Genomic DNA, 7,963 nt, shown 5'->3' on the forward strand with positions numbered 1-7,963 from the left:
GTTCTAGATTGCATAAAGTTGTTTTGGGACAGTTATTCATCCTGATTTTAAAAATAAATGGCTAAAAAATAATAAAGTGTTTCTCTACCTGCCAAATCAGCCTAAATTTCTATTCATAGTAAAAGCATTAGTGTGATGTAAGATAGGTCATGTTGACTGAGTGATGGTATCATTCAATTTGTACTGAAGCTGAAGTTTGTAACTTTTTTCACACTCATAGACATATTAAATACAATTACAAACGTCTAATCCCTTTAAGTGAGACCCACAATGCCACTTACTCTTCCCTCCAGCACAATGAATTAGTTGGTCCAGCTTTAGAGCAAGGCTCCAAATGACAAAAAAGTTAAACTACTGTTATGAAAAACCACACTTATGGACAAATAATTGTCTTAAGTCTACTATCACTGTTATTAATTATTTTGTAAGTGGTGCAGAAGACAATGGGAAACTTACCACAAATCATTTATGCAGAATTCTTCTCAGTTTTTTTTTTTTTTTTTTTTTTCCAACCTCTTACACTAGCTACTATTGATTAAATTTGCTATGGAATGTTATCATTCCTACAGAATAGCATTTCGAACTAATTCTGCACAGGAAAAAAAAAAAAAAAAGTGAATGGTGAATGATATCCAAGGCATACCTGGTACCTTCTATTGATTTACTTTTTGTTTGAGAGTAATGCAAAGCTCAATTGGCATCTCCTGTAATAAGTTGCAAAGTTTACTCAATAGTGACAACAGGTAGAGAGCTGGAGTCTAAAACTAATGTATTTCAGAAAGCCAGCATCCTGTTCTTCAATAGAATTGCACTCACTCTGTTGATGTCTTCCAGATTTCACATCATAACTTTAAAAAAAATATAGATGTCTTTCCAAGTATCTTCTTTCCAGAGGTCAAGCCTAATTGAAATACTTTTGCTCCCGGTCACCAAACTACCAAGCAAGAGCTGCTCTTTCTGTTTTGCTCAGTCTTCTGATGGCTGTTACTCCTTCATCATCACACAGATGGGAATGTATTGTCACACACTTTTCACAGCAGTCCACATCTCTTACCATGACAAAAGATGAGAAAAAATACTATGAATACAGCTTTCATCATGTAAATTGCTCTTGGCAACAAAATTAACTTTCACCAAGGAAACATCTGAAATAATCGACATTTTATAAAATCATAGAACAGTTTAAGTTGGAAAGGATCTTAAAGACCATCCAGTTCCACCCCCCCCACATCTTTCACCTGACCACGTTGCACAAAGCCCCATCCAATCTGGCCTTGGACACTTCCAGGGATGGGGCTTCCGCAGCTTCTCTTGGCAACCTGTTCCAGTGCCTCGCCACCCTTGTAGTAAAGAATTTATTGCTAATATATAATCTAAATCTACCCTCTTTTAGTCTAAATCCATTTCCCCTTGTCCTACCACTGTACTCCCTGGTAAAAATTCTCTCCCCATCTTTCCTGTAGACCTCCATTAAAAGACTTGCTAGAATTGCGTGTCTAACATTTAACTTATCGATGAACTAATAAAAGTCACAACAATTCAAAGAGAATGAAACATTATATGTCATCCAGATATGCTGCTATTTATTTAATTTTTTGTAATTACAAAACATAACTTAAACCCTATACATTTCATTCTATAGGTGACTTTCGCAAGAACTTGATGCTATTACCACACAAGCATGAAGCAAAAGAAGCCCAGTCCCGCCGACTTTGAAGTTTTCCAGCCTTGACCTATTACTACTTGTACTCACAAATGTTCTGTATTTACCTCCTGCTTTATCAGAAGCCCTCTTATGATTCTCTTCATCCCTCCACTAGTGATCTCATTCCATTGGCAAGAGGCACCTCTAGGTGCCTCTCCCATTAAGACCTTTCCCATCACCTGAATTACACTTTGCTCCAGAATAGAAATGATGCAGAAACCTTATAAGTAAAAAAAAATGATATCAAGTGCTCTTCAGAACGTAGTAGTTTTGTTACCTTCAAGCTGCACAAACTCTTCAAAAATATCTGTTCACTTACGCATTTCTACTGAACAATATTATTTCAGTGTTTTATTTTGAGACACCTACAGGTGTTTAAGGAAAGATGATTTCAGTTTGTCAGCAACAGTTCATACACATTTCTTCTTAAACAAACACAAGATTGTAGTTTTTCTAAACCTGCGTAAGAGCAGCAACTTCAGTTGTTTGCAGGGCTCTAAATTAGAGGAATGGATTTGGGCCCCAAATATTTCAAATCTATAGCATAAAATATTTTACTCCGCACTCATTTCAGACTGCTAAATAATTATTTCAGGACATTCCTGCCATGGTAAACAACAAAGTCCTTCCACCTTGACAAGTCAACGTGGGATAACTTAAACCCCAGGAGGAAAACATTGCTTTTTTATGCCCCATGTTCCTTGATGCTTGCTTTCATTCTGTGAAAAATAAACATTTCAGGCACTCAGAAATGTTGGATTATCACTTCGGGGAGAAACAAAGAACATATTTCCTATCATTTTATCCATAAAGCATAGAACAAGCCCAGTCTTTTGGGAATGCATATCAGATTCTTGCTATGTTTTTTTTTTTGTTTTGTTTTGTTTTTTTGTTTTGTTTTTTTCCTGATGTAAAATGATGTTTTAATATATGCAGCAGCATTATGCCACTCAAGTGCAAAAAGGAAAAAATATAACTTTGCTACATGAGGTCATTTGATCTAGGAAAAACATTTAGTGATGTTATAAAAAGTGATTTAGTGATGTTATAAAATTTTCTCTTGTGAGAATTAATGTTCTTTTTCCTCATTCTGCTGCAATCTCTTATTTTCCATGATAGATTTTAGAAGCCTATTTTATAAACTTTCGAAAATTGCATCAACCAGGTAAAACTACTTCTGAAAATTAATTAAGTTCTTCTTCCTATTTGACCGCTTTTCTAAAAATGTAGTGATAATTAACAGAAGACACTGTAATCTTCTCATTTAGATGAGGAAAAATACTTAAGATACATCAATCTTATGAGAAAGTCTTTCATCCATTTCAAAAACAGCATACTCACAATGAAAATTGTAATTTCAGACACGACAAATTAAACTACTTTCAAGAAAATAAATCAGAACAACGCTGGATTACATAAAATAAAAATAAACTGCCTGTAAACTGCCTTCAAACATCCAAAAGTTTGTCGATTTGTATAGCATTTTTAATTCTTCCTCGAAAAGACCCTTAGACCGCCTGTCACATCACCACTAAAAGTTTCTGCTCACCAGTCTTTACGGCACAAGTTTTCGGCTGCATCTTTTGTTTCACGGACTCGGTCTGTGCTTACCCCCACTGCGTGTTTCAGCAGTCCCCCGGGTTGAACCTAGCCATCAATGAAAGCCTTCTGAACGCAGCTCTCAATGAAAGCCCTGGCAGCAGCAGGACATTGACCGTGCTTGAGCAAAGTGATGTAGGTCAGCGAGGCAAAATACCATTAACTAGGAACCAAAGCCATGAACCGTGACAAATTCAATATAGCCCGCTTAGCTACAACTTAACACACACAACCCCTCTCCCTTCCTTTCCCTCCCTTCATCCCTCCCTCCCCAGTTCCGCGATTGCAACCAGTTCAGCCGCCCAGCGCCTGGCGAACTTACTGCAGTGCGATGCGGAAGGAGGGATGCGAAAGAGCCCGGGATGCGAAAGAGCCCGGCGCCTTGGGCAGCCGGCAGAACCGGCCATCCAGCCGAGCGAGAGACCGCCCCCGCCGCCTGCCGCAGCCCAGCGCTGCCCGGCCCCGCGGGGCCGCCGCCACCGCCACCGCCCTCCCCTCCGCCCACTCCCCGCGGCGCAGCGCGGATGCCGCCAGCCTCCCTCCGCCCGGGGCCACGAAGGCACCGCCGGGCAGCGCGGTTTTAAGCGGCCGGGAGGCAGGGAAATCTCCCACCCCTTTCTGGCAGGGCGGGCGGGGGAGGGGACAGGCGACACGCACACAACACACACACACAAAAACACACGCACATACATACACACACACACACACGCAGCCCCTCCCGCACCCGCGCAGCTGCGGTACCTGTTGGCCGGCGCACCCGCATCCTCCGGTGACCCCCCGCATTATCCTGGTGATGCTTCCCTGCATTCCCCAGTGACCCTCCGCACCCCCCGGTGATCCTTCTCCGCACCCCCCGGTGATGCTCCCCCACATCCCCACACCTCCCTCCCAGCACTTACCCAAAGTTTCCCCGCTCCCCCCGCCAGCGGCCCTCCGCGCTCGCTCCGCGGCAGCGGGGCTGGCAGAGCAGCCGCGCAGCCGCGGGGACGCCGAGGGCTGGTGCGCGGCTCTCCCCGCTGCGCACCTGCGCGCCGCCCGCCCTCGCCTACCTGAGGCCCGGGGGCGATCTCCCGCAGGTGCGCGGTACTGAGCTGCCCGGGGCTGGAGGGGCGCAGGAGAGCCGGGGGAGGATGCTCCCCACCCCGCTGCAGACACTGTCCCCCCAGTAAGGCCGGCCCGGTGCCCAGCTCCTCGTCCCGGAGCCTCCAGAGCCACCGTTTGGCCGTCCCCGATGAGGGACCTGCAAGAATGTCACGGCACTGAAACGCAGCCCCGTTCTCCCCCGCCGCGCTGTCCTCCCGAGGGGTGGGTCTCCAGCACGTGTTTGGGAATCCCCCCCTCTAGGTAGCAACACCAGAGCTAGGGCTCGTAGGAATTTGCAGATTTGCTTGGAGAAGAAAAAAGAGGAAGCAGCATAGCGATGGCATAAAAATTCATGCCTTTCTGCTGCTGCCTCCCACTTAGCAGGACACAAAATAAGGGATCAGATGAAACTTTCACTGACAGCCTCCCAGCGTGTTCAATGGCAACTTGTCTTGACTAAAATAAATCCCTCTGAAACACAGGTGAATTTCTAAGCAGAGCAAACGGTGCCAAACTTCCATCTTCACCAAGTCCTGGGTTCTGCTCTTAGATTAGCCTCAGGACATCAGCTGGGATCCTGATGATTTGGTTAATTATAATGACAATGAATTCCTATCTAAATTCACTTTGTTGCTATATAATACTATAAATACTTTAGCCTTTCAGCCTTGATGAGTGTTTCAGACAATTTAGATGCAATATAGCATACTGCTAATAGCTGTGTATAATAAGAAGACCATAAAAGTATAAAAATGTGTTTTTGTTTGTTTGTTTTGGCCAGGAATTTTTGTTTATTTTCTAAATGCATCCATTCTTCCTTTCTGAAATCTGTACATAAATGGTTTAATTTTTACATAACAAGCAAGTGCTAGAAATTTTTGGAATCTCCTTTATTTTAATAACCATGTAAAACATAACGAGCTCAATTTGACTTATAAAGATTTTTGTTTCCTTAAAGGTTTCCTCACTTCACCTAGCTTGATGTAAGTGGCTTCCTCAGACTACATGGTACTTATTTTTGTAATTCCACTTCTACACAGCACAGCAAAAGGCATTTAACTGTTTTGAAATAGCAGGTTTCTAAAACTCATTAGCACTCCAGCTTTGTGTTTAACAAAAGAGTTTGAAAATTCAGATAAGCTTCAGGTGTGCAAGCGAAATTTACAGTTACTTTGTATAATACAAGATACATATGCTATACCATATACTAAGTGGTATAAATGCATTCACAACTAAAATTATGATGTGATATAATTTTGATTAACCTTTATATGCCCATAATCTAAATATTAAAATATTTATTTACCTCTCCTCATATGCACACAAAAGCAGAATAAAAATTTATCTGTAACTTTGGTGAAACGTATTCTAGGAAGGGTATTATTACACACATTAGCCTTTATATCTCAGATCCAGTAGTTAACCTTACAAATATCTTTCCAAACAGCAGTTTATCAAATGACAAATGACAAATGCTTGACTCTAGTCTCCAACATTTAATATATTGCTATCCATTTAAACAACAGAGTTCAGAAAATTCTTTTTCTCCCAGGGAAGGAATTCAGTCCCAGTATATTTAAGCCTTGGGTTACTAAATATAGATCAAAACACTGAAGTGCAGTGACTAGTTACTTAATTGTGATAAATCATTTCAGTACTACACAAAAATTTTATAGGCCCTACAATAAATTGATTGATGTAGTGGTTCAGGGAAGGGAGCCTGGTTTTGAAAGATGATACTGACTTAAAAATTGGTTTCAAGCACTCTCCATAACATAAGGTCATATTAGAAGCAAAATTAGTAGATAAATTACATTTCACAATTATTACAATTTTATTGTTGTTATTCTTATTGTTTTAATATTGAGCATAGCTTTTGTATACTCACTTAACCTGGAGCTTTACTGTTATCTTTGGCCATGTGTTGGGGCAGTGTACAACTCCAGTTCTTATTGAAATAGAAAATGTCCACCACGTTTACATGTAAAATGGAATGTTAATTCCATTGATACTTGTAGCTTTAAAACACTGAAGTTAAATTTGAGGTCTTCTGTTGAAATGGGAAAAATAACCACTTTTTAAAATATTTAATCTGTATTTTAAAAGCAGTAATACCCATACAGGCCAAAGCCAACTCGGAACAACAGAGCTGTGAAAGAGCAACATGAAAGATGTCACACCAAAGGCATACTAACATTTGGCTTTTTTGCTTGCATTGAAAAATACTTGGAAGTTTGGTTTCAATGTGGCTAGCCTTAGAAACAGGATTGTATTATTTTCAGTTCAGAGTATATGTCAAAGATGGGGGATAAATGGAATACATCTGATGGCTAAGAGTGTCCTCAGCCTAGACCTTAATGACAGCATTTGGGAGTAGCACATTCAGGTCAGCAGCTTTGTTCTGGTTTCTGTGCAAAGATGTGTCCTGCTCTAGAAGCAGTGTATCACACAAACTGTGTATACCCCTGTCCTCTCACAGAATGGCTGGGGTTGGAAAGAGCCTCTGGAGACCATCTAGTCCAACCTCCATGCACAGCCAGGATCACCTAGAGCACATTGCACAAGATCTCATCCAGGTGGGTTTTGAATATCTCCAGAGAAGGAGACTCTACAGCCTCTCTGGGCAACCTGTGCCACTGCTCTGTCACCCTCACAGTGAAGAAGTGTTTTCTCATATCCAGTTGGAACTTTATGTGTTTCAGTTTGTGCTTGTTGCCTCTCTCTCCTTCTTTATTCAAGCACCTACCATAAACAGATTAAAATATACAGAAAGTTTGTTGCTTAACAGCTCATTCCCTTACAGCAGAGCAAATAACAGATGTATAGAATCCACAGCCAGAATTAAAAAATAAAAAAATAAAAAAATATGGTCTATCCTTAGACCTGTGTTTGGATATTTAAATAAATGATTTTTGTTGCTAAGCATGACTTTAGATTGCTCATTTAATATACCTTTATTATGAACTGTGACCCCTAAGCTTTTTACCATTTTTGAAACAATAAAAAGGACCAAGCCCAAATCTTAACAGCAAAAACAGTTCTCAGTCTCCAATATTTGTTACTTGCTATTGAGAAGTTGCAACAATATCAATCATCTGCAGTTTTTGGTACTTTTAGAAAAAACAGAATTCAGTCTTCCAAATCTGACTTCAGTGGGCAACCTGATCTAGTGGGTGTCATCCCTGCCCATGGCAGAGGGGTTGGAACTAGATCCTTAAGGTCCCTTCCAACTCAAGCCATTCTATGATTCTATGACTCTAAAAAGTCACAGGTGTAAACTATCAAAAACTAATCTATGTGAATTCAGCTAACTTATATTCAGATATAAGTTAGAAAATCTGCTTTAGAATATACAGTTATCAGAAGCAGGTATATTCCCCCCCCCCCCCAAAAAAAAAAAAAAAAAAATTAAAAAAATTAATCTTACACAATTCTTACAACATGAAGGTTTTTGTGAAGGAAATATAAAATAATGATTAAGCATCTTTCACCCAGTAAATTCTGTACTTTTTCCATTTTCATCAGGAAATGTAAGTGCAGTATATTGCTCCCTCCCAGAAATACCAAATTCACAGG

At 40.7% G+C, this 7,963-nt stretch overlaps 1 protein-coding gene across 1 annotated transcript in view; it reads right to left on the minus strand.

The window, feature by feature from the left end:
• The window catches only part of DGKB (diacylglycerol kinase beta), a 358,914-nt gene extending 355,158 nt beyond the window's left edge, over positions 1–3,756 (minus strand). The window contains exon 1 of the mRNA XM_082754883.1: positions 3,627–3,756. The gene's annotated coding sequence lies outside the window, so the exon portion shown is untranslated. The remainder of the gene's footprint in view (positions 1–3,626) is intronic.
• Positions 3,757–7,963: the final 4,207 nt, after the last annotated feature.

The sequence above is a fragment of the Aythya marila genome, assembly GCF_965140915.1.
Source record: "Aythya marila genome assembly, chromosome: 2".
In the NCBI taxonomy this organism is placed as follows: domain Eukaryota; kingdom Metazoa; phylum Chordata; class Aves; order Anseriformes; family Anatidae; genus Aythya; species Aythya marila.